The sequence below is a fragment of the Galeopterus variegatus genome, unplaced genomic scaffold (assembly GCF_000696425.1).
Source record: "Galeopterus variegatus unplaced genomic scaffold, G_variegatus-3.0.2 Scaffold2559, whole genome shotgun sequence".
Taxonomy (NCBI): Eukaryota; Metazoa; Chordata; class Mammalia; order Dermoptera; family Cynocephalidae; genus Galeopterus; species Galeopterus variegatus.
In genome coordinates, this window is record NW_007728670.1 from 133,893 (window position 1) to 141,864 (window position 7,972).

The window sequence follows — 7,972 nt, forward strand, 5'->3', positions numbered from 1 at the left end:
AAGAGGACGAAGTGTGACTACAGAGAGAAATTATCCCACAAGTCTGGGCACAGTCATGTCTAAGATGCAGGAAAAGGTATGAGGGTGGAATGCTCTGTGTTGACCATTGTGCCACTCACCTTCCAGAAACACCCGTTTTTCTTGTCCCCCTTTCTTCTCATCCCTCTCCCTGTCCCCGCCACCCTCTTCCCCTATTCCCCGCCCCCAGGAAGAGGGTCAGATGCTACTTAGGGAGAGCCAGCTCTCTCCCCTGCTCCTTTGCTCCTCTGGGAGCCCCACCCAGGCCCCTCATTAAACATGGCTCTTCGCTCCCCACCCCCAAGCTTCTGAAACCCCCTCTTCCCAGCTCGGCCCAGCCCCAGGCCCCTCAGCCGCCTCCAGGCTGCCACTGTCCCCACATGCTGCTGCTTCCTTTTCTGTCTGAGCCAAGTGCCCAGCGTCCTGCCAGACCTCACGTTCTCTCACACTGTTGAGTCCAGTTCCTGTTGGCACCAAACCCCTAAACCTGAATCTACAGCCACGCAGTTACCAGATGATGTCATAGAAGGACCCGGGGCTCCAAGCCCACGTTCTCTCACACTGTTGAGTCCAGTTCCTGTTGGCACCAAACCCCTAAACCTGAATCTATAGCCACGCAGTTACCAGATGATGTCATAGAAGGACCCGGGGCTCCAAGCGCTCTAGGTGTGCAACTTCTGTTTGGAGAGGCAGTAAGTTCATAGCATTGTGCTGAAGAGTGTCCCCTGAGGAGCCTGCCACTTGGGCTTAAGTCTGCCACTCACTGTGTGCCCTTGGGCACATCACCTCACCTGTTTTTGCTGTGATTGTTATTAAATTGTGGCAAAATACTCACAAAATTTACCATTGTAACCTGTAGTGGATTGATTTATGTCCCCCCCAAAACTCACTGAAGCTTGAATTGTGTTCCCCAAATTTTATGTATTAGAAACTCAGCCCCCATTTTGACTGTTAAGAGGGTGGGAAATCCTATTACGGTAATTGAAAGATGGAGCCTTCACTTTGGAGAGCATGGTGCTGAAAATACCAAGATAAGAGTCAAGATCCCCTTACCGGTCATCTTTTAAAATAAAAAAAAAAAAGAAAGATGGAGACTTGAAGAGGTGATTGGATTATAGGACTGTGCAGTAGTGAATGGCTTAAAAATGGTGGTCAAGGGTGTGGTTCTAAGGGCTTTAAAAGAAGAGCAGAGTCTGTCTGTCTGTCTGTCTGTCTCTCTGCTTCCACCATCTTGCAATGTGAGACCCCTGGGTCACTGTCACCACCACCAGATGGACTTTGGACTTCCCAGCCTCAGAAACTGTAAGTGATAAATTTCATTGTCTTTATAAATTACCCAGTTCCAAGTATTTTGTTATAAGCAATGGAAATGGACTAATACATAACCATTTTAAGTGTACAGTTCAGTGGCATTAACCACATTAACAATTTTGTGCAAATCACCACCATCTATCTCTAGAACTCTTTCTATCTTGCAAAACTAAAACTGGGAGATTCTGACACATGCTCCAACATGGATGATCCAACATGGATAATCCTTGAGGACATTAAGCTAAATAAGCCAGGGACAAAAAGACAAATACTGTGTGATTCTGTTGGAGTGAGCAGAACTGAAGCCATGTTGAGAGTGGAATCAGCATAGCTTTATTGATGTCTTTGGTTTCCCAGTGTCTCAATAGTACGTGCAAGTCTGCAGCTCCAGGCTGGCTGGAAAACAACTTTGCATTCATGTAAATAATGTCAGCCTGTCCCATAAACAAGGTTCAAAATATCAAATGACCCTGGGAAAAGAGGGAACTCAGAGAAATGAATGCCAAGAGGAAAAATTGTGTCCTTTTATTTTTTATTATTATTATTTTTTAAAAAGATGACCGGTAAGGGGATCTTAACCCTTGACTTGGTGTTATCAGCACCGCACTCTCCCGAGTGAGCCACGGGCCGGCCCCCGGTCATCTTTTTAAAAAATAATAATAATAAAAAATAAAAGGACACAATTTTTCCTCTTGGCATTCATTTCTCTGAGTTCCCTCTTTTCCCAGGGTCATTTGATATTTTGAACCTTGTTTATGGGACAGGCTGACATTATTTACATGAATGCAAAGTTGTTTTCCAGCCAGCCTGGAGCTGCAGACTTGCACGTACTATTGAGACACTGGGAAACCAAAGACATCAATAAAGCTATGCTGATTCCACCCCTCCGGCAAGACCATGAGATAACAGCAAGGTCAGGAGCAGAAGCCAGACGTGATCTTGGTGAGACTGCACCTGGCCCCTCGCACGTCCCCTCCCTCCTGTTTTTCATTTCCCCCGTTCCAGTCCCTCAGCTCCTCTTCAAACTCCCTGAAACCCTAAAGCAGGGAGATGGGGAGACAGTTCTAGTCTGTGTCCTCAGATGCCTGATAATGAACTTCCTGCCTTGCACCAACATTTGGGACTGATGAGTGTTTGGTTTCTGAGTGGAGGGCAGCGGGATCTGCGCACAGGCGGTGGGACCTGGGCGCGGGCAGCAGTCTCACTTCCACCAGGTCCCTAACGTGGTCAAATTCACAGAAACACAAAGAGGAACAGTGGTTGCCAGGGGCAAGGGGGAAGAGAAAATGGGTAGTTACTGTTTAATGAGTACAGTTTCCATATGGGAAGATAAATCGAGTTTGGAAATTGAATGGATGACTGTGAATGTACTTAACGCTACTGAACTGTACGTGTAAAAATGTCTAAGATGGTACATTTTATGTTGTGTATATTTTTCCACAATTACAAATTTAAAAAAACTTTAAAAAAAACTCCCGAAACTCTGAACCCTCACCTCACCTCTTTTGCCTTAGTTTCTTCATCTGTAAAATAGGACTGATCAGACAATCTGCCTCACTGGGTGTGGTGAGGATTCCCTGTATAATAATTCACATGGGTGCCTGGCCATCTAAGTGCCCTCATGCTGGCTGTTATTGTGACACGTTTCACATTGAGCAGGGCAGGGAGAGGGTGTATTAGTTGTCTCTTATCTGAGGAAGGGGACAGGGATGCTAGGACGACATGTGCAGGTGATGTTGGGGGAGGGAAGTCTATTCAGGGACCTTGGGGATCTACCCCACAAGATGGAGCAGTTCACCAATGTTTGTTTGAACATCTAGGTCCCAGGAGAACCTCCAGGCTTTCCGATTATGTAGACTCTAATAATTTTGAATTTATGATCATTTGTACACAGAAGGCCAGAGTTTCTGAGTCTTTTACCAGGTAAAAGGATGAGCTAAACTAATTTTTGATACAAACCAGATAGATTGAATGCTGGAAAGATTTTAAAATTTCTTTATATAGGACTGGCCAGTTAGCTCAGTTAGTTAGAATGTGGTGCTGATAACAAGATCCAGGGTTCAATTTTGGCAGCTGGCCAAATAAATAAATAAATTTCTTAACAGAATAAACTGCCTCCAAGACCTTCAAAAAGGGTTTCCAGGAATATGGTTGCAAATTGCCTCATCTTCCAATCAAGCAGAACCCCCAGTAATTTTTTAAAATGAATTTCTTCTTTAAAATTTTTTAATTTTTAATTTCGGTAAAATACACATAGTGAAATTTGCCATCTGAATCTTTTTTTTTTTTTTTTTTAAAGATGACCGGTAAGGGGATCTCAACCCTTGACTTGGTGCTGTCAGCACCACGCTCAGCCAGTGAGCAAACCGGCCATCCCTATATGGGATCCGAACCCGGGGCCTTGGTGTTATCAGCACCGCACTCTCCCGAGCGAGCCACGGGCCGGCCCCATCTGAATCATTTTTAAGTGTACAGTTCAGTAGTGCTAAGTACATTCACATGTGCAAAAAAGTTTTTTAAATGTATTCATAAAAATTCTCCTGAAACTATAAAATGTAATCGCATTTAACAAAAAAATTGTATTAAAAGGAAAACAAATTATACCCTTGAAAATCTGGGAAATATACCTCTATATAATTAGGATCTTGTCATAATGAAGCCGGAGGCCTGGGCTCTGCCCCCCTCCCAGTACCCCCTCCAAGACTGGGAGGGACAGCAACTGAGCAGAGTCCCCCAGTTCTATGGAAAGATCCAGCTGTAGATGGGCAGCAGAGATAAATGAAGCAAGGAAAGGAGGTTACTCCAAGGGGGTTTTCAGCACCTGTTGGGCCAAATGCTTTCTGACGTTTGCACTGACTCTATTGGGATCTTGCTCTGAGATCTCTAATGGTCTCATTTCCCCCTAAATTTCCCCTCCAGCCAACCCAGGTGCTCTCCTGATGGTGAAGGGGCTGACAGTCCCAGGGGCAGGGCCTGCTGTTGCTCCCTCCGGTCCTCAGTGTGTGTGAGGGTAGGGGTGGCTCGCGTGGCCCCTGGGAGTGAGCATGGTGGAAGCCCCTCAGTGACTCACCCCTTCTCTCTGCCTCCATCGTGATGCAGGGGCCACAGCACAGCTGGGAATGCTGCAGACATCAGCTTTTCTTTTATCTTTTTTGTTTTCTAGCTTTATTGAGGTATAACTGACATGCAATAAACTGCGCACATTTAAAGTGTACACTCTGATAAGTTTTGACATATGTGTACACCTATGAAACTATCACCATATGATAATGAACATATACATCTTCCCAAAAGTTTCCTCCCCTCTGCACTCCCAACCACTGCTCTCCCTACTCTCAGGCAATCACTGATCTGCTTTTTTTTTTTTTTTTTAAAGATGACCGGTAAGGGGATCTTAACCCTTGTCTTGGTGTTGTCAGCACCGCGCTCAGCCAGTGAGCGAACCAGCCATCCGTATATGGGATCCGAACCTGGGGCCTTGGTGTTATCAGCACCGCACTCTCCCGAGTGAGCCACAGGCCGGCCCCAATCACTGATCTGCTTTTGTCAAACCCGTGGCCTTGGTGTTATCAGCACCGCACTCTCCCGAGTGAGCCACAGGCCGGCCCCAATCACTGATCTGCTTTTGTCAATACAGATTAATTTCATGTCATAGAATTTTATATATAGGGAATGGTACATTACATACTGGTTTTTTTGGTGGCTGGCCAGTACAGGGATCGAACCCTTGACCTTGGTGTTATAACACCACATTCTAACTAACTGAGCTAACCGACCAGCCCGTGTACAAGTCTTTGTATGAACACATGCTTTCATTTCTCTTGGGTAAATACCTATCGAGTGGAGTAGCTGGATCATGTGATAGGTGCATGTTTATTTAAGAAATGACCTCACTGTTTTCCACGCTGGTTGTGCCATTTTATGTTTCTACCAGCAACGTATGAAAGTGCCAGCTGCTCGATACCCTTGCCAGCATTTGGCACTGAACATCTTTTATTTTAGACATTCTGATAGGGGTGTAGTAGCATCATATTTGATTTGTATTTCCCTAACAGCTAGTGATTTTGAGCATCTTTTCATGTACTTATTTGCCAATTGGTTATCATCTTTAGTGAAGAGTCTATTCAAATCTTTTGCCTATTTTTTTTTTTTTAAGATGACTGGTAAGGGGATCTTAACCCTCGACTTGGTGTTGTCAGCAACACGCTCTCCCAAGTGAACTAACCGGCCATCCCTATATGGGATCCGAACCCTTGGCCTTGGTGTTATCAGCACCACACTCTCCCAAGTGAGCCACGAGCCGGCCCTCTTTTGCCTATTTTTAAAATTGTTTCTTTACCATTAGTTTTGAGGGTTTTAAAAAATATAACGTAAATATAAGTTCTTTATTAGATATATGCCTTGCAGTCTGTGACCCATCTTTTCATTCTCTTAACGGTGTCTTATGAAGAATAGAAGATTTTGATTTTAAGAAGTTCAATTTATCGGTTTTTAAAATTTTGTGGATCGTGCTTTGGTATCATGTCTAAGAAATCTTTGCTTAACAAGGGCACAAAGGTTTTCTCTTATGAGTTCTTCCAGATATTTTATAGCTTTGGTTTTACATTTAGATTTTGATTAATTTTGAATTAACTTTCGTACATGGTAAAAGGTATGAATTAAAGTTGATTTATTTGCGTACTGATATGGACTAAATATGTCCTCCAAAAAGAATGTGTTGGAAACTTAATCTCCAATGCAACAGTGGTAAAGGTGGGCCTACTAAGAGGTGTTCATGCTCCACCCTCGTGAATGGACTAATGCCAGTTGTAGAAGGGCTTGAAGCTGTGAGTTCTCTTGTGCCTCCACCTTCCACCATGGAATGATGCAGCAAGAAGGCCCTTGCCAGATGCCAGTGCCATGCTCTTGGACTTCCCAGCCTCCAGAGCCGTGAGACAAGAGAATTTCTTTTCATTATAAATTATCCATTCAGCAGAAAAAAGACTAAGACACATATGAATATCCAATTGCTCAGCACCGTTTGTTGAAAAGACTTTTTTCTCTGCTAAATTGCCTTTGCACCTTTGTCAAAAATCAGCTGTGCATTATATTCATGTCCTAGGGCTGCCATAACAAATTATCAAAAACTTGGTGACTTAAAACAACAGAAATTATTCTCTCATAGTTCTGGAGGTCAAAAGTCTCAAATCAAGGTGCTGACAGGGCTGCCCTCTCTCTGGAGATTCTGGGGGAGGGTCCTTCCTTGCCTCTTCCAGCTGCTAGTGGTTTGGGATATTCCTTGGCTTGGGGCAACATCACTCCAATCTCTGCCTCCATTTTTATGAGGTCTTCTTTCTGGGTGTCTCCTAGTGTCTTCCTCTCTTCTTATAAGGACACTTGTCATTCGATTTAGGGCCCGTTCTAAATCCAGGATAATCTCATCCTGAGGTCCTTAATTTAATTACATCTGCAAAGACCCTTTTCCAAATAAGGTCACATTTACAGGTCCCAGTGAACATATATTTTGGGGGGGCCACAGATCAACCCTTCACATGCATATATGTGTGGGTCTATTTCTGAACTCTCTTTTCTGTTCCATTAATCTATTTGTCTATTTTTGCCAATACCACACTCTCTTTATAGCTTTATAATAAGACTTGAAATCAAGTAGGATTAGTTTCCCAACTTTGTTCTTTTTCAAAGTTGTTTTGGCTATTCTAGGTCTTTTGTATTTTCAGATAAATTTTAGAATCAGCATGTCAAATTCTACTAAGAGACTGTTGGGATTTCTTTTTTCTTTTTGGATATTGTTTTGAATTTATTTGGGGAGAATTAATATCTTAACAATATTGAATCTTCCAAACTGTAAACAAGGTAAGTCACTCCATTTATTTATATCTTTAATTTCTCTCAGCAATGTTTTATAGTTTTCAGTATACAGATCTTTCACATCTTCAGATTTATTTTCAGATAAACTTTCAGATTTATCTCTATTACATATTTTTTTTTTTAAAAAGATGACCGGTAAGGGGATCTCAACCCTTGACTTGGTGTTGTCAGCACCACGCTTTCCCAAGTGAGCCAACCGGCCATCCCTATATAGGATCCGAACCCGTGGCCTTGGCGTTATCAGCACCGCACTCTCCCGAGTGAGCCACGGGCCAGCCTTCTATTTCATATTTTTGATGCTAATGAAAAGGGTACTATTATTTTAATTCCAGTTCTGATGGTTCATTGCTGGCATATAGAAATACAATTTATTTGTGGATATTTACCTGTCGCTTACAATCTTGCTACACTAACATTAGTTATAGTGGCTTATTTGTAGAATCAATCAGATTTTCTTCATCAATGATCATACCATCTAAGAATAAAGACAGTTTAATTACTTCCTTTCTAATATGGATTCCTTTTTCTTGCTTTACTCATTGGCTGGAGTCTCTAGTATAATGTTGATAGAAGTGGTGAGAGTGGATAATCTGATGTGCACTTGATCTTAGGGAGAAGGCATTTAGTCCTTTTTTTAAAAAAAAAAGATGACCGGTAAAGGGATCTCAACCCTTGACTTGGTGTTGTCAGCACCACGCTTTCCCAAGTGAGCCACAGGTTGGCCCTGGCATTTAGTCTTTTACCATTAAATCTGATATTAGTTGTAGGTAGGGTG